The sequence below is a fragment of the Rhinopithecus bieti genome, unplaced genomic scaffold (genome assembly GCF_001698545.2).
Source record: "Rhinopithecus bieti isolate Rb0 unplaced genomic scaffold, ASM169854v2 scaffold_19708, whole genome shotgun sequence".
Lineage (NCBI taxonomy): Eukaryota > Metazoa > Chordata > Mammalia > Primates > Cercopithecidae > Rhinopithecus > Rhinopithecus bieti.
Window position 1 is genome coordinate 671,161 of NW_016810765.1, and position 26,540 is coordinate 697,700.

The 26,540-nt window shown below is 40.2% G+C and overlaps 1 pseudogene; it reads right to left on the reverse strand.

Moving 5' to 3' along the window:
• Positions 1-2,443: 2,443 nt before the first annotated feature.
• LOC108542621 (cell division cycle-associated protein 7-like) overlaps positions 2,444-26,540 on the reverse strand; it is a 50,364-nt pseudogene continuing 26,267 nt past the window's right edge.

The following is a 26,540-nucleotide window of genomic DNA, read 5'->3' on the forward strand; positions in this document are numbered from 1 at the left end:
CGCTAGGCCATGTCTTGAATGCTTTGCTGCTTAGAAATTTCTTTGGCCAGATATCCCAAATCATCTCTCTCAAGTTCAAAGTTCAATAGATCTCTAGAGCAGAGGCACAACACTGCCAGTCTCTTTGCTAAAGCATAGCAAAAATGACCTTTACTCTAGTTCCCAATAAACTCCTCGTCTCCACTGATAACCTTCTCATCCTGGACTTCACTGTCCATATTGCTATCAAATTTTGATCTCAGCCATTCAAGTCTCTAGAAAGTTCTAAACTTACCCTAATCTTCCTGTCTTCTTCTGAGCCCTCCAGACTTCCAACCTCGGCCCATTACCCAGTTCCAAAGTTACTTCCACATTTTCATGTATCTTTAGAGCCATGTTCCACTCTCAGTACAAATTTTCTGTATTAATTTATTCTTGCACTGCTATTAAAAACTACTTGAGACTGGGTAATTTATAAAGAAAAGAGGCTTAATTGTGCTCACACTTCTGCAGGTTGTACAGGCTTCTGCTTCTGGGGAGGCCTCAGGAAACCTACAATCATGGCAGAAAGTGAAGCAGAAGCAGACATATATTCACATAGCTGGCAGGAAAGAGAGAGTGAAGGGGGAGGTGCTATACGTTTTCAAACAACCAGATCTCTGAGAACTGTACCACAAAACAATACTAGGGGGATGGTGCTAAACCACTAGAAACCACCCCCACAATTCAATCACTGTCTGCCAGGCCCCTCCTCCAACATGGGATTACAGTTCGACATGAGATTTGAGTGGGGACACACAGCCAAACTATATTCGAAGGGTTGGGGCAGTGGCTCATACTCTAAGTCTCCTTCACATCTAGCTCATGCATTAATTTACATACACAGTTGTCTCACCACCAGGCAAAGAGGAAATGCAATTTGAAATCTCTTCTGGGCCATGATGGTATCAAGTGTTGTGAACCCTGTATGTGGCTATTTTGACACCTGTAATTTAGATTCCACCAGGTGTAGTGGGAACTAGTAGAAACTTCAGGGAAATGAGGTGAGCAAGGTAAATTGGGACATAAAATTACATCTAGGCAAATTTTGGATGAGGATGTGGTTAGAAGTGTAAGTGAGGAATGAAAAGAACAGAGCATATTATAGCCCCAGAGTGGGGGGCCATGGGAAACAATGGAAAGTGGGGCTAGGGAGGATTTATGAAACTTTATGGGGATGATTGGCTAGCATAAATAATGTGTGTGGATAATTTCACTCCAACTCATGAAAACATGCATTTTCTTCTAAGAACAAAATTTTTGTTAAAATAATCTTTGTATAAACGTATTATGGATCAAAAGTTGTATTTGTATTTACCGATTTAAGGCCCAATTATGCATCAAACACTGAATGGGCCCAGCAAGTAAACTGGACACACAAACACTTAGATTCCACCTCTACTAAACAACTTGATTAATGCAAAAGGGGAGGGGAGTAGCAACACAGGAAATCTGCCCAGAAACTAATTTGGCAGAGATGTCAAGGTAACAAACTGTTGAAAGTTACAAATCTCCAAAAAGGCAGTTCTTTCTCCTGATAAAAGTGCTTAAAATCTAAACATGAACCCTATGCCTAGCTTATTTCTTCAACAAATGCAAAGAGCTATAGACTGTTAATATCAAGTTTCCACACAAAATGGCCCAAAAATTTATTTGAAACACGTTACTTATGAACAGAAATAAACTTGGCAAACTACAATTATACTAAAATTTTATACCAAAAATTCAAATCAGCCTACTCCTGAAGTTTCACCATTGTAATTTCCAGAGATGTCTTTTCTATCATAATTTTACATATACCATTGCCCACAAACCTTTGGATCATGATTGTGTAAGCTAGACGCTTAGGGCAGAAGAAATTAGCAACTAAATCTCAACAGTGACAACTTGTATAACAAGCACAATACCTGGAATATTCTCATGAGAAGCATCTGAAGTAATACACTCTGCAACAATTGCCTAATTTTTCCACATGATCTTAGACATTTTGTCTTGATCCTGTTAAAAATGTCAACTAGTATAAACACTAAATCATACCCATTGTTTTTGAGTAAGTTCTCTGAAATTTAAAAGAGCTAATTAATATTGCTACAGTATTTCTAAAAGCTTGGGTTTTATGAGTAGATTCCAGGGCTATTTCAACACCAATAGAATCAAACATGCTTGCATAAAATTGTCATTTAAAATGTCATTTAAAATTCAGAAACTAAGCAGTGGGAGAGTACTACTAGGGGCATGGTGATGTGGGGGTTGGTGGGGAACAGAGAAGAAACTGTAGAGAGCAAAGCATAACTAGCAATATACGTTCCATGATATTGGAGAAAACGTGTGTCTAGTGAGATTAACTTGATTGGAGTTTCTTATACAATAGACTCATCACTGAGATTCTTAACTTGGGTTTCAATCAATGACAAAATAGAAAATGTTAACAAGAGAGATTTGAGATATGGATGGCGGGCTGTGAATTTTGCAGATATTGTGTTTGCATTTCAAATTCCTCTTTCAGACTTTTCAAGTAAGCATGAACATTGCCAGGGCTAGAATATTTGGCGAAATACACCAGGATATCAGTTGCACACAGTCTGTCTTGCTGCTGGCAGAAACTGCAGCTGCAGGTTCTTCAACAAGGTGGGCAATGCCACTAGAGCATCCCTGACCTCTTCAGCATAAGGATTTGGAAGGCAGGAGCCGCAGAATTGGCCTTGAATGCCCTAGCAGTCTGGGTTTCTGCAGTTTGTTTTGGTAGCAATAGTTTTCTGACAGCATTGATAACAAGTAGAGCCCAGGTAATAAATATCTTCTTTGGAGGATTGCTGCAGTTAGCCTCCAACCCTTCCTCTGTGGTTTCTTCCACTGGGTGAATTATATGCAGAAGGGTCATGGATGAACTGGAGCGATGAATTCTGGGCATGTCATCTTCGTTCATGCAGCCATCCACTGTCTTGCTCTTACCAACATGTCCTTATCCTCTTCTTCGTCCTCTTCCTCTTCCTCCTCCTCCTCCTCCATGAGTAGAGTGCCAAGGGACCAAGGAACTTGGTGAGAAGAGGAGCTCTCTGTTCAGGGTTTCTCTTGGAAGCAACATCCGGGAATGTATACCTTGGGGATGTCCTTGATTGTGAGTTGGAGCCTGGGAGGGAATAACTTGTTCTAAGGAACAAGCTGACATGTGTTTTCCAGGCATTGCTTTGTTTTGCTTCATACTGAAAGCCTTTTTCTCCAAAAATTTCATGCCACCGTTATCTTCGGAATTGGAACTGGAATTGGTCACAGAATTCTCTGAGGGTTTGGGGAGGGGGCTCTGCTTTTTTGTTGGCTGCTCCCCTCCCCTGGTATTTCACGCAGAAAGCTTAATTGCCAGCCTGAGAGGTTGAGTGTCTGCACTAGGTGCGAGTCCTACAGTTTTCCCAGACTGGGAAGCCTCATGTTTGCAAAATTATCGGCAGCAACGCCATCGCAACTGTCATTAGTGCATGACTAGGTTTCCATGGAAATCAGTTTCACATATCTGAATTTCTCTGAGTTCTTTAACCAGATCCTTTCGCGGCACGCAGCGAGCATCCATACTGGCGGCGGGCGCCCAGGCCGGCTTGGAGCAGGGAGCCATTTTCTTATGCTTGACGTTTATTTCTCCAAAATAACTGATGAACCCAGGATCTTCTCAGCATTGTGGGTTCACCTTTAACTCTTTATTCTATTTCAGCCCCAGACTTGCTCAGTTACTAAGCCCACACTCCATTTTGGGTGCACCGGCTGGAATTCCTTATCACATGGTCCTAGATTCAACCACCACCCTCTGCCCTCTGATTTATGCCAGAAATCATTGAACTAATCTCTGTGAGCTGGATCCTTACACCCTTAATATCTGGTTTCATTAGACTGTTAATAAGTGCAAGTGTTGCTCTGAATACACAACAAATATTAATTTACTTACTCCTCCAAATATTTAATAGCTTGGTGAGGTGAGAACTATTATTATTCCCATTTTGAAGGTGAGAACACAGTTAAGTGACTCACCCAGGGTCACAGACCGAGAAAATCATGGAGCCAGGATTCAGAGACAGCCTGCTTGCTTCCAAAGCTCGTGCCCTTAACCACCATGCTGTGGTGGACCTCCTTTCCTGAAATACTGTTTTCATGATGTTTCTTTCCTGCTTCAAAACCTATAATGGCTTGTTTACTTTTAGGAGGAATTGCAGGCTCTGTGGTCTGATGGAAAGCTGTCCATTAAGTGATCCCACCTATCCAGCTTTGCTTTTTCATGCTCCTCACTGGGGCCTCTCTCCTAGCACCCAACTCGCCTCCTCCCGGAGGTCTTCCTCAATGCGGAAGCTGTGCCTTCATCACCATTCCCAATTTCTCTTTGCCGCGCTCAGCCGCGGCCACCTTACAGTAATTTTTTTCTTTCTCTGAATTCCTGTAAAATTTGAAGTCTGTGTTTGGTAATGTAATAATGGATTAAAATGTGCTTTGGGTTTAAAAAAAATTTTTTTTAAAGCTGTTTGAAGGACTATGTCTTATATCATTGACTGGCTCTAAAAGTTCTTTAAGGCAAGAGTCGGATATTCTAAATAAATCTAATTTTTTCTTATCTCTAACATGACAAAGAATTCGTAAACTCTTGTCTGGTTCTGTAGTTTTGTCATGTTTCTGGCTGTGTTAGGATATGCAGCAAAGTTCTGGGAAAAAATAGATGCTTAATAAATACCAGTGGGTTTGACTCGTCCTAAAATTCTGCTGAAATAAACCAAAGATGATAATTTCTGCCATTTGATTAGGGATTTTGGAAGAGTAGAGTCATTGTGGGTTTTCAGCTCCTATTTCCCATCATGGAGAAATGAAAGATGAAAATGACTGTGTTGAATGAACTTATCAGTCACTCAGCATCGCTTTGTAGTTTCAACAGCTTTGTCAACAGCTCTGTCAACAGCTCTGGGGAGCAGTACTGGTTACTCTTTGAGCAGGGAAGTCCTTTATTACATCAGGAAGGTGCATCAGACTTAAGGCAGCCCAATCTCAGGAGGTGAACTGGAAAAATGGATAGGATTCAGTAGGTAGGCTGGCCATGAGGTGAGCCTATTTGATTGGCTGCCTCCAGAATTAGACTATGGGGTGAGTAGGAGAGTGGCCAATGGGAAACAAATAAGGAATGCAAGAGAGATGGCATTTTGAGGTAGACCCAGAGGTAGAGGTAGAGGGAGAAAGAAAGTTTGAGAACAGGGAGGATAGCCATGCTGAGAGCTACATTCACTGTAGCTTTTTATTCCAGTTCTGGTCCTTGTGTTTTCTTTGGATGTACATACTTCTTATCATTAAATTCATGTAATTAGCCATATGATAGTTAGGTTACACAAATCTGCCAGCGTAAATAGCACTTTGCCTTAAAAACAAAATGAAATAATCTTTTCCTTAGAGATATCTGTTCAGCATCTTGTATCTTCAATTAATTGTAGGTCAAGAGAAAACATTTTATTAGTTTTCTTTTCTTTTAAACTCAAGTATTTTAGAAAAGACTTCAAAGAATCTTACAGGGGGGAAAATACCACAACTCATGCATTATAAAGAAACAAGGATTTTGTTTTTAAAACAGTATCTTATGTAATTAGGAGCCAAGTGAACTTAATTACCATGTGAATAATTCAGAGAGGCAAATTAACTGCAATAAAAATAATTTCAGTCCATGGTGGGCCTTTATGTACATGCAACTCAAATTAAATGTGACATGACCCTGGAACAGCGAACTTAAGGTTCTGAAATCTGGTTATTGCATTCAGCAAATGTTTATTGACTACCTTCTGTGTGTCCCTACCCTAAATTAACCTAAAGTATCTTGGAAATGTAGTGTTCTTATTGCCTTGCTTTTGTTCACCCATTTCCACCGGAGCAGGCCTACAAGCCTTCCTTTCAACATGTACTTTTCCTCCATCCCATTCGTCTTCCCTGCAACCCTTCCAGTCTTCACACCAGAGGACGGAAGAAAGAAGCATCAAGATGGCCGGAATGTGACTTGTCACTTTCAGGCAGGGTTGAAGATGCATGGCAGCACTCCAATGAATTGAATTCAGTAGTATCTGTGGTGGGGGTGTCCTTGTAATAGGCCTCATGCCAGAGTCTTCAAGGAATTCAAAGAAACTAGAACACTACAGTGTTTTCCAATAATATCTTACCAAATGGTTTTCCCTTCACTGGACAACAGGTCTGCTTACAAATCATTGGAATTCAAAACACAGGACATGTGCTTTAATAACGGCCCAAAGATCGGCAAGAGGACAGATGAGGAGCAGACATGGAAAAGGATCCCTGAGGGTGAAGAATTTCAGGTTCATCTCTGAATCAAAAGGGCGGACTCTGCATAGTTCAGGGTGAAGTCAGGTAGGAGGATGTATACGAAGCAAAACTGGGAAAGTGTCTGGAGGTGGAGAAGTACAGGCACAAATAAGCAAGTGTGTGTTTTGTAAAATCTGAAGATCTTTGGATGAGCAGACACAGCACACTGACACATGATGAGAGGCAGGATTCTTTGTCACTTACAACTCCAAATTGGAGGAGGCTGCCGCACAGGCCCATGCACAGGATTGTACTAGGGGACAGGCTAACAGCAAGCAGGAGCTACAAAAGGCAGCTTATGTACAGCAAACAGGGTATAGTAGGTTATATATAACCAAACAGGGTATATAGGGGTAGTTAGGTTTTGGGGGCTTTCTAGGGATTGGCTAATTTGAATAATTAATTACACAGCTCTAGAGCATGGAGGCTGCTGTTTAGTATCTGGTACAGGAGTGTGAAAGCTCCCTAAATGGGGGCCTTTGTGAAATGATTCTTAATGGCCCCAGAGAGTAGGAACCTGATAAGAAAAGTGCTTGCTTTTTTATTGGGGGAGGGGGGAGACTTAGCAAATCCTCTTAAAAGAGGAATTGAGAGTTTCTAGCCATGACTTCAAAAGTGGGTCAAGACAGCCCTTGTGAAATACTATGTTTTGGAGAATGTAAGTGCACTGTACTTAGCTTGGGGGTGGATATGTGGGAAGGCATGAGTTAGGGCATTACTTTATAAAATTAGATTGAGACCAAATCTTGGGGAGCCCTGGATCTCCTGTTAATAAATGCTGCACCCACAGTGGTAGAGAAATGCAATCTTTTGAGGAAATAAAGATATCATGGGAGAATATAAATAAGGAGATATGCTATATTTACCAGTAATTTCTCATGACATTTACCTTAATAATGGATATATCAGGGATACAAATATTGTACGGAATTCTCTAACCCCAGACAATATTATCTGATAAATGAAGACAGAAAATGTTAAAGTAAAAGTGTAACAAATTGAAGATTTTATGACTACTATGTACTTGTGTTGAGGTACAGTTATAAGGAGAGAAATTCTCATCTGAGAGTCTCAACTTATTTCTGAATGTGGAAATCATATACCAAATGGAAAAACTGTTCACTTAATTTTGGTAGTCCTATTTGAAAATTAGCATTTTTTTTTTTTTTGAGATGGAGTCTCGCTCTGTCCCCCAGGCTGGAGTGCAGTGGCGCGATCTCCACTCACTGCAAGCTCCGCCTCCCGGGTTCATGCCATTCTCCTGCCTCAGCCTCCTGTGCAGCTGGGACTACAGGCGCCCACCACCGCGCCCGGCTAGTTTTTGTATTTTTTTAGTAGAGACGGGGTTTCAGCGTGTTAGCCAGGATGGTCTCCATCTCCTGACCTCGTGATCCGCCCGTCTCGGCCTCCCAAAGTGCTGGGATTACAGGCGTGAGCCACCGCTCCCAGCCGAAAATTAGCATATTAAAGTCCATTGAGCATCCACATTTCTAGATAAAGTTGTGAAATAATTCTCATAAAGGCAAAAGAAAGTTCTGGAAAATCAGGAAGGTATTGATTAATGCTAATATTTATTCTAAGGAGATGAAATGCAAATTTTAGCGCAACTAAAGCATATGCTATAGGTATAATGATGCACCATCCAAATATCTCCATTCTGGACCAACATATGTTAATTCCCTCAACTGCTGCAGATGACTCATAAGTGAGTCTCTCTCAAGGACTTGTCCTTGGCCTAAGGGAGATGCCTCAACCAATGTTAGATCCCTGTCCAGAGGCAATTCCCATCCAATGACTGGTTGAAGTAGGACTACAAAGGCATGTCTCCTCTGCCTCATTTGGGGGAATAATGGCCAATATTATGGATCATGTTGACTGGGCTACAGGGTGATGAGATATTGGATTAAGCATTTTTTTCTGGGTTTGTCAGGGAGGGTGTTTCAGGATGAGATTAGCATTTAAATATGTGGACCCAGTAAAGTAGATTGTCCTTTCCAATACGTGTGGGCACTATCCAATCCATTGAGAACCTGAGCAGAGCAAAAAGGTGGAGGAAGGAAGAATTCTCTTTTTCTGTGCCCAACTGCTTTTAGCTGGGACACCAGTCTTCTCCGGCCCTCAGATGAGAACTTACACCATCAGCTCTCCAGGTTCTCAAGCCTTCAGACTAGGGCTATGAAACTGTCCTTGAAAAATTACAACAGTGAGAAAATAGTGAAAGAGATCTGATCTAACCAACCCCGATCTTGCTTTTTATCTCCAAACTGCCCATAATCATTCTTGGGCTTAGGCCAAGCTAACTTTGGGTACATTTAGTTTAGTTTAAATGATAATAGCCCTTCCCTAAAACTAAACTGCCTTTGTAAAGCTAATGAAAGACCACCAAATTAGGAGGATGTGAGGAGCCTGAATTCTGCTAAGGTGTAGACATAAATAAATGATGATTACCTTTATTCTGGAAGTTGCATCTCTCTCTCTCTCTCTCTCTCTCTCTCTCTCTCTCTCTCTCTCTCTCTCTCTCTCTCTCTCTCTCTCTCTCTCTCTCTCTCTCTCTCTCTCTCTCTGTGTGTGTGTATTTTTTTCCTAGTTCTAGTGCTCTTGGTGAAATGGGATAATGCCTCTGTTGATTTCATCCTACCCACTGCCTCTTTCTGCTTTTCTTCCTGTGCTCAATCCTGCCTCCTTCACTCCTCTACGGTCAAAAGTCCCTAAAGCACTCCTCAGTAAACTTTGCACTCTAATCTCTATATTACAGTCTATTTCACAAGGAATTCAGCCTGTAACACTGTGTATGAATAGAATGACGAAATAATTTCAGAAAGAATGAATGCCTTCCATAGGACTAAATCTCCTTTTATTCCAACTTGAAAGATGAGTCATGAAAAAAAGAACATGTATAAGTTTTAAAATAAAAAAGTTCCAATGGTATTTGAATTACTGCAGACCATAGAAAAGGAACAAAAGCTTCCTGATTCTATAATGTTAGCATAGCTTTAATACAAAGAAAAGACAAAAATAGTTTTCTATGTAAATACAGTTACAAAAATTCTGTATAGTATACAGCCACCAATTCCAGCTGCATAGTAAAAGAACACTGTAACATGACCTAGTAGAGTTGATTCTAAGACCATAAGGATGGTTCAATATTAGGAATCTATCAATGTAGTATCTTACATCAACACATTAAATTTAAAAAGCTGATGATTATATCAATAGATACCTAAAAGGTATCATAAAATTCAAAAGTTATTTCTAATAAAAATTCCAAGTAATTCAGAAAGAAACTATTTAGAAATGTTAGATTCTTTCTTCTTTTTTTGGCCAAAATTCAATAGTAAATGTGATTTAAAAAAAAAAAGCAACTATGAAATGCTAGAGCTATTTTATTAAAATGAGAGCTGATTTCTCATTAAACGTAATGTGTAGTGAAGTTGATCACACCATTCAACCCCTACTGGTCTAGGACATCCCCCACAGTGTGGCAATTGCAAGAAAGTATTTAAACATCATTGTCCCATTTGATTGTGACTTCCTAGAGGCAGGTATATGCCGTACAAATTTTTATATCCTTAGTTTCTGACACAATTTCTGGCACAAAAATTTCTTAAAGACATGAACAACTTAATATAGTGAGAGTACAAAAGAAAGTACAATAGAATTTTGTACTTTATAAGAGGCCATTTTTCCTTTCTCACAAGAGGATTGTGTCACTTTGATTTACATGAGATGCTGAGCATAATTTGCAAAAACTGTTTCCAAAAAGTTTAACAAAGAATTATATGTGAATTGAAGTTCAAAGACTGATGAGCCCAAATGTTTTCATTTTTAAAATTATGTTGCGTTTTCTTGAGATTTTAAAATCTGTTTCATCATGATCATTTTAAACTTTTATGATTTTTCTAGGTTTATCCATTATATGTAGATGTTGAGCTGTGAACTGCTTAGAAATAGTATAAGTTTATAAAGTAGTTTAAGATTATACACCTTAGAAACTACAAGATTAAAAACCAACAAACAGGCTGGGCATGGTGGCTCATGCCTGTAATCCCAGCACTTTGGGAGGCCGAGGTAGGCGGATCACATGAGGCCAGGAGTTCGAGACCAGACTGGCCAACATGGTGAAACCCCATCTATACTAAAAATACAAAAATTAGCTGGGTGTGGTGTCACGTACCTGTAATCCCAGCTACTCAGGAGGTTGAGGCAGGAGAATCACTTGAATTCAGGAGGCGGAGGTTGCAGTGAGCTGAGATGGTGCCACTGTGCTCCAGCCTAGGTGACAGAGAGAGACTCTGTCTTAAAAAACAAAACAAAAACCAACAAACAAATGGCAACTCAAAAATGACTTGAGAAATACTTCTTCGAAAGAAATTTTAGTTTCATGTCCTTCACACCTTCTAAAACTAAAATTTCTTCAAATACATTTTTCTTTCAAAATTGTTGTTTGAATCTGAGGATATCCATACATTTAACTTCTCTGAAACCCTGAGTTATTTCACTTGGGACTCATAGACCCAGTGTCTCTGCCTGCACCTGGGCTACATCATCAGAAGAATCATCCTGCTGCTTTGCCTTTCTCTCGAGACGATAGATTTACTACCCTGAGATGGAACACAGAGGTTGGATATTCTGGATTCTACCCGGGAAGGGTTGCCCACCCCTGAGGAAACCCACTTACTTACATAACAAGTGCTTAAGTTTATAAGCTGGGATGAGTACAGAGTGAAAGGGCATAGACCCCACATGGGAACGTATAGTCTGGCACTGTTCTCCCTGTTCCGTCTCTCTCTTCTTTTCCTGCTTAGGCTGTGTGTTTCTCAAGGATGTCCTTTGCGCAGGCAACAAGGAAACAAAAAGCCATGTTCTTATATACAACCAATCTAATTAAGGGGTGACTTAAAGAAGTAAACATTTTCTTTCATTTCTCCATCTCTTATCTACTTACCTACCTACTTACCTAACTATGTATCACCTCTATTGTATGGCTGTATGTATGTATCTATCATCATTTGCCTACATACCTACCTACTTACCTACCTATCATATCTATTGCATCTATCTAGCAATCGATCAATCATCTACCTACCTACTTACTACCTATTATATCTATTGCCTATCTATTTTTGATCTGGCTAGCCTTTAACCTCACCCTATTGCTTTTGAAAACAGCACCCTGTTTTTCCTTGGGGAATCAACCTGCTTCCCCTGCCAGCCCAAGTGGTTGAGTGAGGCTGAATGTCCACCTCAGCTTCAGGAGAGGGCATGGGATCTACATCTGATCAGTGAGAGGAATTCCTGGAATTTTCACTGGAGTGACCAGGAAGAGGCGTTCTCATCTAGGCTTGCTAAATTGGAAGAGTTTAATCTTGGAGCTGCTAGTGGCCATCTTGTCATCACAAATGGAGAAATTACGTGAATGTTGGACCTAAACATAGAGGAGAACGAATTGAGTGATAAGAAGAGATTTTTGACGAGACCACCTGAGGACCTAAATTCAACCAGACTCGAAACTAGGCCAATAGGCATGAACCAATAAATTCTTTTAAACAAAATCAGTTTGAGAGGGGCTTCTTTCACCTGCAACTAACATCCATCTAACAGGGACACTTAATGCAGTCCAGCGGAGTGAGAGAAGGCTCCTGAGAAAGTAACATCCAAATTATCTCCCAAAGGAAGTAAGGTGAAGGAGTTGGAGAGCACTTCCGGTGCAGGAAGTAGTGTGCTGGAAAACTGCGGGTTGAAAGAGAGCACAACTTGTTTGAAGAACTGAGAGCTGTTCCGTCTGGTTGGTACACAAAGTGCAAGAAGAAATGGAGGTAAAAGCATGCTAAGGGGACAGGAGAGAGATTTGTAGGAGTTGGAATCTGGAGGCTTTTGAAATTGGTGGAAAGGAAGGAGTCAAGGAAGACACTGAGATTTCTGGCTTGGGCACTTTTGGGCAAGGGCCAAAGGTGCTGAGCAGAAATCACAAAAGGAGGAAATTTTCAAAAGAAGATGAATTCAGCATTGGAGAATTTGTGTTTGAGACGTTTGGCATATTTGAGGGAAAATATGGGATAGGCTGTGGATATTCTGGTCTTTATGTCAGGAAAATGAGAGTTGCGCTAGAGATACACATTTGAAAGATGTGTTGTAAATAAAACTATGATTGTAGATAAGATATTCTGGAGTCAATGTGCTAGGTAAGAAAAAAAGGCTTGCGTATAACCCTGAGGAACACTGATAATTGAGAGATGGATTTTAAGGGGATAAGTAGAAGAGAAATCACCCTAAAAGGACCCTAAAAAGAACCAGAAGGACAGAAGAGGCCAGGCATGGTGGCTTATGTCTGTAATCCCAGCACTTTGGGAGTGTGAGGTAGGGGGATTGGTTGAGGCCAGGAGTTTGAGGCTGCAGCGAGCCATGATCATGCCATTGCACTCTAGCCTGGGGGATAGAGGGAGACCCTATCTCTAAAAAAAAATAGAAGGACAGAAGAAAAATTGGGGGAGTATGACATCCCAGACACCAAAACTAAGTGTGTCAAGAAAAGGGTGTCGGAGAGTCCAAAATACTATTTAGGGTCAAAGAACTGTTGTCAATTACTGTTGCTGCTTGTCTTCAACAGGTAATACCAGCAAGTTGCACACTTATTATGAAAAGATATGAGCTTATTGAAGAAAAAACTTGATAAACACTTGATAATAAAACTATCCATGTCAAGGTTTCAAAGGAAGAAAAAGTTGATCTTCAAGGCAGGAGAATTTGAGAGGCCTTGGGGGTAATTCTGGAAGGGAAGGGTGGTGAGGAAGGGAGATGGAAGGATATGAAAACCAAGGAGAAAGCAGAGAGCCCCAGATCTCCGGGATGTGTGCCACTTTTATGGAACCTCAGAAAGTAACTCTGGAAAACGTAATTAATGTGTGCTTGAGTCAAGTGCTGGTTATTATTTTTTCATTATGAATGAGGGGCTGACTTGCACTCTGGAGAAGGTGTGGTAAGGCACAAGAGAGCAGGTGAGAGAACGAAACTGGGGCTACAGAGGAGGCCTGGAGACCAGGTTGGGCAGACCAGGTTGGGGCTACAGAGTCAGGCAGAAGTGGGGCTAGGCTGTCTAAGTTTAAGTCTCGATACCCCACTCACTAGCCATGAAGCCACCTCAAGCCACAGTCACTTCGTCGGCAAAAACAAAGACAGTATGGTTTCTACTTCATAGAACTGTTGTCTATACATTCCCAGCAGGCAGTAGCTCTTAACAGATATTTCACTAACTTTTACAAAGCCATTTGGAACGGCTTTGGGCTTTTATAGGCCATTGAATTGGCTGCGGGGAGCGGGTGTGTGGATTGTGACAATTTTCCTTATGGCTTGAGGGCAGAGGAGGTTCCTAAATGATGCCTGCATTATAGAAAAGGATTGATGAAACAAGTATCTGATGACTATCACTGGGCTTCCTATCCCAGACTATTTGGACTGCACAGAGCAGCTGCCATGAGCGTCTGGCCATATGGAGCTGCTTTCTGGGGAACAATAAGGTTCAGACCACTAGGGGACTGAGAAAGCACAGGCTTCATGAGTGTGATGAAATCTCACCAAAAGTGTCCAGAAATTGGCTAAGATAGGGTTCAAAACAGAAGATTCCTCTCCCTTTACTGTGTCTTGTATTAAGTATGGCCTTTAATAATTTCTCTTTCATTTTTTGGTAGAGGGGAAAATCTATAGATTATTTACAAGAAGAAACATAATCGGGATTACAACCTTTTAGGAATTATTTGGTTTTCACATTAAGAGCCCATAAAGTTTACAAGCATTTATACACCTTGTGTTTCATGCACAATCTACGGCTTTGCAAAAAAAAAAAGAAAAGAAAAAGCAAACCTTTTTGGAATTTTGTGTTTTTTCACGCTCGCCTAATATCTCAAAATGTATTCCATGGTAAGGTCTTGTCACCCTTGACGGTACCGTAACAGGATGTGTTTGAACCTAGGTAGGTGGAGTAAACAGGCTTTCTTACTCCTGGTTTAATTGTGAAGTGTTTTTAATTTTGTGACAATCAAAACTTGGATCAACTACAATGGAACGACCAAAAGAGAGAAAATGAAATAAATCTGATTGTGGACCTCGGATTCTTGCCATGGCTAATCTTTACCCTCAATGGCTTGATGGGGATAATGTTGGAGAAGAAAAGGTCCTGAATCCTATGGGCCCACAATTTTGCCTGCTTTCTCTCAGGGTTGAGAGGTTCTTGGAAGAACATTAAAGAATTGAGATTGTAATTGAAACAAGTCATTTTTTGAATCCTATTGGTAGTAAAAAATTAAGGCTGATTTGTTCTTTTATCAAGAGGTAGGATTCTGATTTTAAATGGTAAAAAATCTGCTTTATCCTTCCTTTTAATAGTCCTTTTTGACGCTGTGGAAATTTTTCACTACATTTAATTAGTTGTCCTATTTTCCCCCACGCCCCATGATTCAAGTTTTCCCGTTTTTGTCTCTGGGGCCGAGTAAATAAACATTTTCTGTCACCAAAAAAAAAAAAAAAAAAGGAAAACAAAAATGAAAAGAAGGACTGAGAATTGTCTGAAATTTAGCCACAGGGATGGTGCTACTAACTCTGGAGAGAGCAGTCTAAGAAAGTGATATGGGCAGAGGAAAAAGGCAGTGTGTCCATTCAGAAGTGAATGGATGGGTTTAATGACTATTTTTAAGGAAGTTTGGCTGGGAAAGGCAGGAGAGATAGGAAAAGAGAGACAGAATGGCTGAGGCGGGGAGGCCAGAATGGGGAGGGAGGATTGTTTTATGATGAGAGAAATTTGAATAAGTTTCAATATTGGTGGGATAGAACCTTATCTTAGAGGCTGCCCATTCATCCAGGGTAGTGTAATTATTGTCTCTTCAAATAAAGGCAATACCTTCTTATCACCAAATTTGCCTTCCCAGTTCTTTACTCTATGTTCCTGTTGTCACTTAGATTTAAAGAATATAGTCAAGACATAAAAAGCATAGCCTGTTGAGAAGTTTAAATTTGAATCTGTGCTTTAAAGAGGTGTATTGAATTGTTGTGTTTATGAACTGAAACCTAATCTGTGTTATATAGTCCCTCATATTTTCTTCTTGAAAGGAGAGAAACATCTCACTGGCGTATCATCACTCTTCGATAGCTGGAGGTGTCATCAAAAATTGAGATAATTACCCTTAGCAGGAATAAATGAATTTTGAGTGGATAGGCTCCCACCCCTTAAGCAGAGCAAAGAGGTTAACAAGGCAGGGTGACTCCTGGCTGGAGTAGTACACATAAGTCATTCTTAATTGGAGGTTTCACCTTTGTTCCCCTTAGTAGCTGCCAAAGAACTTTCTACATGTGACTTGAGATAAATGAGCAAGTCAGGGAAATGTTTGTATCTCTAAGATGAACTGCTGGGCAATTCCTTTGAAATCCTAAAAGGGATGGTGGTGATTGAAGATACATTTTTTACAACCTAGTGAAAAAGAGTTAAGATATCCTGAAGGAAGAGGCAAGACTCAAGGAAGCTGACACCTGTGGTTCTGGGAAGCTGTCTTTGCTTTGCTTTTCTTATTAATGCTGGAGGGAGGCTGATTTGGAAGACACATCATAAGGAGAAGTGTAGAGTATGAATCAGAGCATCAGTTCTGTTCTGGAAAGAACAAAGGGAAGTCTGGAAAGTCATGTGAATACACTCACTCTCTTCTGGAACAATCTCTTCCTTTACTCGAGGGAAGAGACTAAAGTCCATCCTTTTTTTGAGACCCTGGTCTCAGTAGCTGTATGTTGAGCGTGATTGTATGACATCATAGAAACAGCTCTTGGCGAAGAGTCCGGGTCTTAAGTTATAGGTCTAGCCTATTCACATTTCTGTCACTCATTTGTTGACTCTGGCAAGCCTTGACTGCTCAGAACCTCTTTTTCCTCTGTCTGAAATGGTAAAAATCACATGACCACTGGGATTTTTGTACATTCTAGGGTTATGAAAATCTAGAAAGAGGAACAAAGAAATGTGTGTTTATACATACAAAAGAAGACAGCTTCTCGTGTATTTTGTTTTGGGAATTATATGTGCCATTTGATTATATGGGAAAAGGAAGAATGGGTGTGAAACCCAGACATCATGGGTTGGCATATTTGGGTAATATTCTTATATAAAAATCTGGATAAACACTTATTATACACTTGTTTTCACCCCAAATATTTGGTTTTCAATTTCTTAATCTTCTGGAATGCTGGAAATTACTTTTGGCATTTTCATCATTCCTGGGATACAACTTGATGCTATTTGAAACGAAAATGGTTTCAGCCTCAAAATAACACAGTTCCTGCTAATCAACTCAAAATCTTCCAAGTCACACAGACTATCAGAAGCCAGAACCCATTTTTCTGGACAGGGACTGTATTTGTTCAGTCCATGAGATTGAGATCAAACTTGGATATTACTATACAGGTCCCAGTCTTTGGAAAACACACAAAGAATGCCCTGATGGCATGAAATGTTTTCCAAATAGCAAACTCTATCAACATTTTCTTAGGAAGCACGTTTTGTTCTGTGAAGAAATTAGGTAGGTCATAGGTATATTTCCGTAAACTTATTTTTATCTTTGAATTCCTCATGCTTAGCATGGAGCATGGTACATATTTAGCATTTAAAAATGTTTGTTGAATACATGAATGAATGCATACGTAGACAGCATTTAAAAAAGACTGAGATCTATCATTAGAAATTTTCCTAATTAAAGTTTAATTATTGCTATCAATTTTGATCTGTTATGTGCATAAAAGGATTGACAGTTAATGAATTTCTGAGTAGATTCTTCTGAATTCATCTTGAGTTACAACCTTATTAACTTTGAAAGACTTTTAATGGCTCTGGCTTGCTTAAAAAAATCGAGAAGTGAGAGAACCAACCTGGCTGGTTATCCAGACATCTATGGTTCCATCAGGGAATAGCTTCCCAATTGAGGTAGAATGTATCTGAGGGGGATCTCTCCATCAAAACCTTCTTGAGTCCATGATGATTCTGTTTGAATTGTGGGCACACTTAGATTTGAAGAGAGATCTGGAATAGAAAAGGGTTGATTAAAGAAAGGCATGATCGCTTTTGACACTAAGATAGGACCCTCACTGAGTTGAGTAGGAATGTGCTAAGTATTCATTTATTATTCTGGCCCAGAATTAAAACTGTGAGAGATTAAAACTGTGAGAGAAAACTTTCCTGTCTCTCTCCTATGGGCTATCTAATTTTGATCAACTGTTTTCCTTTTTGGTTAAGATAATTTTTTCCTGGAGGTGTTGCCTATGGGAAACAAGATCCACCATTCAGGGCTAATGTCAAGGCTTCCTCTTATCATCATGTCTGCTCATGAATCTACTAATGTGTACACTACAAAAGACTACCAAGCTGGAAAAATGTCCAAAAGGGCTCTTTACATCTTTCCAGTTGACATTTGTAGGCTGAAATACCATTCTATGTCTGTTCGGTCCACATATTAGAGGAGCAAGGTGCTACTTTTTTTTTTTTTACGCAAATAATTGCAGAACACCAGGGCTGATCAACCAATCCAACATCTTTATTTTATGAAGAGAAACTGAGGCCTGGAGAGGTGAAGTTACTTGGTCAAGGACACTATGAGGTAGAACTAGAATTCAGGTCTCCTTGATGCTTTTGAAATTTATAACAGCTTATGTTGCCTCATCTTGGAAAATTCCATACAATTTTCTATACAGGTTGTATAGAAAAGTATAGAACTTGGAAAAGTTCTATACATTTATTGAGGCTTCTGTCAAGGTAGAAAATGGTATTTTGAAGAGCTCCCAATGTGTGACTATTCTTACTCTAAGTTGTTTTTCCTAATCAGTCATAAGCTCACAGAGCTCAGGACACCTTCTTTCTTAGAATCTGACCCTAGGTCTTAAATGCATCAACTAATCTGTATATCACTAAAAGGACAGAAGAGAATCTCCCCCTCCCTGCCAGATTCTGAAGCATATAGACTTACACATCTGCAAATAAACTTCAAGGCATCAAACTGGTTTGCATCGTGTTTAATTCTCAACCGCTGATCATCTTGGTGAGAGGTGACAAGCCTTGACTGCAGAGCAGGCCCTCACATGCTGGGTCTCAGACTCTAGGACTGCAGGACTATGGGCTATTAGTGTGAACACTGGTACTAGGACTGGATGACTGTGGGCTGTCAACGTGATCACCTGCGCTGGGCCTGGATGACTGTGGGCTGTTAGTGTGAACACCCACATTAAGAATGGACAACTGTGGGCTGTTAGTGTGAATACCCACACTAGGACTGGACGACTGGGTTGTTAGTGCAAATACCCACACTAGGACTGGATGACTGGGCTGTTTGTGTGGACTCCCACACTAGGCCTGGACAACTGTGGGCTGTTAGTGTGAATACCCACACTAGGACTGGATGACTGGGTTGTTAGTGTGAACACCCACACTAGGCCTGGATGACTGTGGGCTGTTAGTGTGAACACCCACACTAGGACTGAACGACTAGGTTAGTGTGAATACCCACACTAGGACTGGAGGACTGTGGGCTGTTAGTGTGATCAGCAGCACTGGGACTGGAGGACTGTGGGCTGTTAGCATGATCACCAGCACTAGCTATGCCCACTCTCAGCATTTCCTGTGGGGGCTGGCTTTTGTTTCCAGCCATACTCTCCCAGCATGGTAGGGAAGCGCATATTAAAGTGTTGAAGCTGCCCAGAGTCTTTGAAGCCATCGTGGGCCCCTTGCCAATTATCTCACCTTTTTATACTTCAGTTTCTTCATCTGTATATAGGGATAATATTTGTGTCTAAAGAATAAGGATATGTGGAATGAGAAACAGGATTGTCGAAAATAGCCTTGAGTGATGATCTGAGATAGACTGGTGCAAGCTAGCTGAAACTGAGAACCGTTGCCTTCATCCCAGCTGGGATAAGGTATCATCTCCAACCCCCAACTCTCATGAGATTGGTGACTTCCTCCTCCTAGCAGTTGGGGCTACAGCATCCTACAGGCTGCTGAAGTCTTTGGGTACTGAGTAGCTGCCTTTTCCAGCAGTTGGTGTAAATGTTCAGCCTTACCAAGCAATGCTTCTGGTGTTTACTCAAACCCTTAGATTATTAGGTTGTTGTGAAGACTAAACGCATTGATACATAAAAACACCTAAGGATAGTGCTGGACGCTCTCAAATAGGCATAATCACTAGTTTAAAGGACTCTAATGAGACAACAGACATAAAAGCCCTATGTCAACATAAAAGCTATATATATATATGCCAACTATAAAGCATGTATGTATATTAGCTATTAGGATTATTACCTATATTTACCTTTTGTTCCATAACATCATTTTCATCCAACCTGAGGTATAAAAAGAAATAGGGGTTGTGTCAGTATTTATTGGAGAATGAAAGGAAATGAGGTGTATATAGCAGTGACTAGTAAGGCAGGAAAACTTTCATTTTAACTGTTTTTTTCCCCAACACCTTTATTTTGATAGGATCTACAAGGATTAGAAGAAACTTGCGTGAAAGACACTTGTCTTCTGTGTCTTAAGGATGGGGGGATGCCTTTTTATTCCCATGCAGTAACTACCAAAAATCACATCTGTGCCTTTCCACAGAAAGTTGTTAAAACCCCAGTTCTTTTGTCCTCACATTTTCAGATGTATAAATACAACTTTATGTGCTCCAACACAATCATCTCAATATGATATGAGGAAGATAAATTGATGTTAAAAATGCCACCAGGTTCCTACTACCTAGCATAAGAAATGATATGTCAGTAAGCCCGGAACACTAATCTGATTAGCAACTTGTGTGTACAGGAGGGCTTTATTATGAATGTGACAGCAAGGAAAACATTCAACTGGCTGTAATTACTCCATGAGTGACACTCCCAGAAACCTGAGAGGCAGCCTCCATTCCCAATCACTCTCTCCCCTTCCACATCAAGGCTTTTCATTTCCACTTTCAATATATCTTAAAGACATTCACTTCTTTCTATTATCTTCACTGCTGTCTTAGTCTAAGTGCCATCATCTCTCACATGAACTACAAGAGCCTTCTGTCGTCTTTCTACTTTTGCCCCACTCCAATCAATTCTCTACAAAGAAGTTAGAGCAATCTTTTAAAATATAAATTGGATCATGTCTCTTCCCAGCTTCGGTAGCCTTTCATTGTACTTGGAGTAAAACCCAAACTTATCAACATGGCTATAACAGCCAGGATGAACTCACAGAATTCTTCCCTTTGTGTGGGAAGATGCAGCTACACTAAATTTCTAGTTCTTTCTTTAGTTCCTGAGAAGTGTCAGCTGCTCAGAGCGTTTGCACATGCTGATGTTTTCTTCACAGTACTGCTTCCCCCAACCCCTTTCACCCTCACTGCCTCTCACTCCCCACTCCTCTCACCCCCCACTCCTCTCACCCCCCACTCCTCTCACCCCCCACTCCTCTCACCCCAGTGCTTTTGCTGACATGTGCGCGCGCGCATACACACACCTCCATCTCCATCTCCATCTAAATAGACACATGCTTCCATCTGAATACACACCTGCATTTCCATCTAAATATGCATACGCACCCCTGTCTAAATACACATACTTCCATCTCAATACATACACACTTCTATCTAAACATACACACACATACTCTCATCTAAATACATACCACTATGTAAACACACACTAGTCTAAATACACACTTCCATCTAAATACATGCACATACACTTCCATCTAAATACATGCAAACACACAAACACCTATCTTAAATATACGTAGACACACATACATACTCCCATCTAAATACACACACACACACACACACACACACTTACTTGCATCTAAATATACATACATATTCCCACCTAAGAAGGTCCCTTCCTTTATTCTCCCTTAGAGCACTCTGGGCTATTCACTCACTCTACTTATATCAGAATATATTAATACATCCATATTTGTTAGTATATGTCTTAGTCTGTTTGGCTGCTATAACAAAACACCATAAAGTGGGTGGCTTATAAACAACACAAGTTGTTTATTGATTTTGGTGATCTGGGAATCCCAAGATCAAAGCCCTGGCAAATTCTATGTCTGGTGAGGGCCCATTTCCTGGTTCATAAATGGTGTTTTCTTGCTGTGTCCTCATATAGTAGAAGGGACAAAGCTGCTCTCCGGGGTCTCTCTTATAAGTGCTCAAATCTCATTCATGAGATCTCTACCCCCATAACCTAATCACTTCCCAAAGACCTCACCTCTTAATACTATCACCTTGGGGTTGAGGATTTTAACATGAATTTTGGGAGGAAGTAAACCCTCAGAATATAGCAGTGTATTTATTTAATAGTTTTCTTAGTGGATGGTAAGTCCCAGGAGGACATGGACCATGTCTCTTTTGCTCACTAATGAGCACTTAATATCTAGCACAGTGCCTAGCACATAGTAGACACTCAAGAAATTTTGATAAGCGAGTGAATATCTGCATTGTTACAAGTTGTAATAGTATGCTCTAAAAGCTAAGAAAACTCAGGTATTTTTCATTGAGCTGACAGCCTACTGTGTACAGAAGGAACCATATGGAACCCATGGGAAACCTTAAATGTGAGATCTGTCAGACCTTAAGTTGCTAAACTTCTCTGAACACGTTTTTATCTTTGAGGAAAATAAAGAATCATAATACGTGTTCCTTTTGCCCACAGAAGGATTTTGAGGATCAAAAGAGAGAATCATTATACTAGTTGCTTTGGGAGCTTAAAATAGTTATACAAATGTACATTGTTGTTGTTATTAAATAAAAAATCATATCTGAAAGCAGAGTGGGAAAAGAAAAGGCAGTCAGAATTAGAAGGGACAAATGGCTGGTAGCCAAGAGGTCATTAGTAAATGAACACAGTAGCCTGAAGTTTGTTTTCTATCCTTTTAATCTCCAGTATTTGAGGAAAAAAAACAATAAAAATAATCATAAAACATTGATAATGCGTATATTTTTAGGCTGCTTACATCTTTGGGAAATTTCCTAGCAAATGAATCTCACTTGACTGAGAGCAGATGTTATCTATATTTTAAAATTTCTTAGATCTTCATGATTTTGAATATTGCTTCAAGGTTTAGTACTTACTTTTGTCATACATCATTTTCTATCTTCTCCAATTTTTCTTTCCTTTTGTAAATTGTATGCTAATTTCCAAACTTGTATTAATTCCTTTCTGATGTTAATGATTCCTTTTCTTAGGCCCATTTAATTCTGAAATTCTCAATTCATCAGGCAATTTAAGCAAAACTTATAAAACAACCATTATAATCTGTCTCATTGCACTTATGGAGAATGATTGTAGCTCAGAGGGTATTGAGCTTTAGCTACAAGGTTTATTAGTGGCATCATTTGACTCCTGATTTCACAGTGGATTTTATGTAATGACCACCATTCTTATTTCTGATCAAGCATGATGGAGAAACCTCATCTCTGGTTTCCAAGTGAAAAAGAAGTCACAGTGAATATAACACTCTAATTAGCTGTCATTTTCATAACGGATCAAGGAAATGTGTTCTTTCAATCTGAATTTAAACTCTTTAAAGAAAGTGCATATTTGGCACATAGATGTGCTCCGGTGTGCTTACAAATTCACCCATCCATTTATTCAATAAACTACTATTTTAGTTTCTAGGCATTTTATAAAGATTGTTTTTACTTACCAATGTGTTTGCTTGACTTAGATTTTAGTTATGTAAAATTCAGACTTGGTACGAAGATTTTTGATAATTTAGAGGCTTACTAGGACATTAAAAATGCTCAATGGCTGATATCCAATGCTAGTTTTGCAAAACCTGGGTTGTCACTAGTCACAAAGACACACACACAGACACGCCTCTTAACCACTCATTTAAATTCATTTTTATTTTCTAAAAATAAGGATGCCACAAAGCACCTTGTTGATAAGCTGTGTCAGTCAGGATACTGATTTGACTGCTTTGACAGCAGCCGTAGTAACAGTGGCTTAAAACAGATAGGAGTTTATTTTTCAGATGTAAAAGTCCAGGTTGGCAGGGAGTTCAGAGGAAGGGTAGCTTTGGTTGGCAAGGTTATGCAGGCACCCAGGGTTCTTTCTGTTTTGCGACTCTAGCATCTCCTAGAGTGTTGCCTTTATTGATGTGGCCAGTGCTGCCTCACTACCACCTACCTGTGGCCCAGCCAGTAGGAAGGGGAAAGAGAAAGTGGAGGACACAACTTCCTTTCAAGAACATAACCTAGAAGATGCACAGGTTACCTCTTCGCACAGCCCACGGTATAAAACTATGTGATTTGACTACATCAAGCCACATGGGGGGCTGGGAAAGTTAGTCTTTAGTTGAGTAGCACATGTCCAAACAAAACTCAGGAAAAAGAGTAGAATGGATACGGGGGACAAACTCCTGACCCTTAGGAGATATTCCAACACCCTCCCCTGCCCTGTATATACTCTGAATTTTCTAAGGTTTTGATTTTGTTTTATAAAAAATAAACATATATGAAAAGAGACATAGAGTTTTAGAATGCCCATGGATCCAACATCCAGAATCAGTAGATTTTATTCTACTTATTGACGGAGTCCCAGGGGATGCCAATTCAAACTATCCAACTCTTTGTTTTAGTCTTAAAAACCAGTAGTCTAAATTATTTTCCCCCTCATTAGAGAGATGCCTATTGGGAGGGAATGAGCTAAGCAGAAGCAGTCTATTAGTGACAAAATTATACAATTTGACTCATTGTAAGGTAACTGCCCAGTCGTAGCATTTCTGGAGTTGGGGTTGAATGTGACCATCTCACTACCTTAACTATCCTTGCAGTCATTCATTACTTCTCTCTGAAATCAACCCTGACTTCTCGGGGCTCTTTAAAGTGTTCATTTATTCATCTACTCAGTCATTATTTATCGAATAGCTGCTATGAGCAAGGCACCGTGCTGGCTGCTAGAGGTGTGGGGATAAAAGAGTGGAAAAAGTGTACAATCTTTGCCCCTAAGGTATTTATGACCAAGGAGAAGAAGAGGCGAGGGATTTACACATGTAATTAATTAATAGTGTAATGTGTGATGGCTGTTGAAGTTATGGGGTGGGTGGCAATTCAGAAGCAGACTCAATCTTACCTGGTGAGGAGGTCTGCTTTAGGTGGGAAATGGCTGGTTAGGATGTGCAGGGGTTTTAAAAAAGTAATAGCATTAGCCGGGTGCGGTGGCTCACGCCTGTAATCCCAGCACTTTGGGAAGCTGAGGCGGGTAGATCACCTGAAGTCAGGCGTTCAAGACCAGCCTGACCAACATGGAGAAACCCTGTCTCTACTAAAAATACAAAATTAGCTGGGCATGGTAGCGCATGCCTCTAATCTCGACTACTCAGGGGGCTGAGGCAGTAGAATCACTTGAATCTGGGAGGTGGAGGTTGTGTTGAGCTGAGATTGTGCCATTGCACTCCAGCCTAGGCAACAAGAGCAAAACTGTCTTAAAAAAAAAAAAAAAAAAGCAATAGAAGAGTTTCTAAGCGGTGGGAACAGCATAAGGAAAGCAGCAGAGATGAGGAAATCTAGGAGTGATGTCACCCAGACCGTTTCCTAGAATGTGCAAGAAAGGTGGGAATCACAGTGACATGGGAGACACAGACGCCAGCTTTCTAAGGCAGCTCTTGAGGGTATTACGTATCTCCAAGCCTGTGCTACCTGTTTATTCCATAGGCTCCGCAGCAGCACCACCAGCACAGGGCCACATAAGGACAACTCTCACGTCCTCATGGGCCCTCTTAATGTCCCTGCAGCCTCCCTTTGTTCCAGAATAATTGGGCTCATTAATTCCTTATATAAATGAAAAGCATTCCAGTACCTGGTTCTCCAAGTTAACTTCCACACATCAACATGCTCCAATACACTTCTTGACATATAGAAGGGTCAGTGTGTTGCATTAAAGTTCTTTTTGATGTTGTTTAACTTGCAAATGGCAAATGATCCTCTACTGCAGAGGATAGGGGAAATTCTCCTTCCACCACTTTTTTGGGCAAGTACTGGGAAATCAACCGACAGGTGTGATTTAGGACTATCCAAAGAGTCACCTAAAAATCATTGATCAAAGAAGACTGTTTTTGCAATTTTTTAGGACTCTCAAAAGTGAGACTCCCATGAGTTAATTTCTCAGATAAAGGAGAAACACCAAATCCTTAGGGCGTCCAAAATCTTAAAAGTTAAATAAAACATTTGAATTTTGGTGCTGAGCATAGAGGATACTACATGTGACTCTTGCCTGGAGCTGGAGCTGAAACAGAACAGAGGCAAAATCTAAAAATGATATTGAAATGTTAATTTCTCTTCAATATTTCCACTTATAACAGTTTCTGAACTCACTGAGTTGAAAAGAATGGTTTCAACTTTGTCACAATAGGACAATTTTTGACTGAACTGTGATCATTTCAAATCTGGAAGTGTTTTGATTTTGATTTAAATTTAAATGAGGCACTTTGCAGATGGTAGACTTAGAAAAATCTTCGTAGGAATAGGAACCGAAAACAAAGAGAAGGGATTGGGGGACCTACCAAGTAGCTGATTCTATTGGTCCTGTGTTCTAGTCTCAACAGAGATTAATACTAGTGTAGGTGAAATGTTTGGCCTCCCAGGAAGAAAGGGAGTACAGCAACTCAGGGAGCATGCATATCTTTGCCATTATTTATAAAGTTTAAAACTGGGTGAAGAAACTTGGAGAAATTTTGATGCAGTTCTCTTCTCTCATTGGGAAATACACATTCAACTAGTGAGTGAGAACTGCTAAGGGATTTTTGATTCTATGGCCCAAAGCCCTGCTTGCTTACGACTTACTGGCTCTCTTCTAAGTATCTGAGACTGAATATGTAGATTGCGCATAGGGCAGTTTCTTGAGTAATAGACCAATGAATAATAAATCAGCATTAATGTCCAGCCTAGACTCTTCTAACCTTTTCTATTCTTATTTTCAAGAAAACTTTTCTCTCAGCATATTACTGTGGATTGGAGGAAGAATCCTTCTTTCTTCCTTTCTCTCTCTCTCTCCCCTCCTCCCTTCTCCCTCCATCCCTTCTCTCCTCCCTCCGTCCCTTCCTCACTTCTTTCTTTCTTTCCTCTCTCCCTTCCTCCCTCCTTCTCTCCCTCCCTCCCTCCCTCCTTCCTTTCTTTCTTTCCTCTCTCCCTTCCTCCCTCTCTCCCTCCCTC